This window comes from Chrysochloris asiatica, unplaced genomic scaffold (genome assembly GCF_000296735.1).
Source record: "Chrysochloris asiatica unplaced genomic scaffold, ChrAsi1.0 scaffold00016, whole genome shotgun sequence".
In the NCBI taxonomy this organism is placed as follows: domain Eukaryota; kingdom Metazoa; phylum Chordata; class Mammalia; order Afrosoricida; family Chrysochloridae; genus Chrysochloris; species Chrysochloris asiatica.
In genome coordinates this window covers 22,725,492-22,726,603 of record NW_006408534.1, presented here as the reverse complement: position 1 = coordinate 22,726,603, position 1,112 = coordinate 22,725,492, and positions in this window count along the sequence as shown.

Genomic DNA, 1,112 nt, shown 5'->3' with positions numbered 1-1,112 from the left:
CTGAACAGAAAATTTCAAAGATCAGCTCAAGAAGATAAAGCCAAATATTACAATAGAATGTGCAAAGACCTGGAATCAGAAAACCAAAAAGGAAGAACATGCTCAGCATTTTTCAAGCTGGAGGAACTGAAAAAAAAATTCAAGCCTCGACTTTCGTAATTGAAAGATTCTCTGGGAAAATTATTGAATGATGCAGAAAGCATGAAGAGAAGATAGAAGGAATAACAGAGACACTGTACCAAAAGGAAATGGTTAATGTGCAGCCATTTCAAGAGGTAGCATATGATCAAGAGCCAATGATACTTAGGGAGGAAGTCCAAGGTCCATTGAAGGAATGGCAAAGAACAAGGCACCAGGAACTGATGGAACAAAAATTGAAATCTTTCAAGAAAAATGAGGTGGCACAGGAAGGCATTCACTCATCTCTGCCAAGAAATTTGGAAGACGACTATCTGGCCAACTGATTGGAAGAGATACACATTTCTGCCCATTCCAAAGCGAGGTAACTCGACAGAATGCAGAAATCATCAGACAATCTCTTTGCTATTTCATGTGAGTAAAGTTTTGCTAAAGGTAATACAGATATGGCTACAATCATCCATTGACAGAGAACTTCCAGAGGTTCAAGCCAGATTCAGAAAAGGCCATGGAACAAGGGATATCATTGCTGATGTCTGAAGAATCTTGGCTGAAAGCAGAGAATATCAGAAAGATATTTACCTGTGCTTTATTGACTACACAAAGATTTTTGATTGTGTGAATCATGACAAACTATGGACAACATTGCGAAGTATGAGTATTCCAGAACACGTAATTGTGCTCATGAGGAATTTGTATCTGGACCAAGAGGCAGTTGTTCAAACAGAACATGGTAACACTGAATGTTTTAAATTAAGAAAGGTGTGTGACAAGGTTATATTATTTCACCGTACTTATTCAACCTGGATTCTGAGCAAATAATCTGAGAATCTGTGTTCTATGAAGAAAACGTGGCATTAGGATTGGAGGAAGACTTATTAACAACCTGCGAGATGCAGATGATACAACCTTGTTTCCTGAAAGTAAGAGGGCTTAAACCATTTACTGATGAAGATCAAAGAGCACAGCCTTTG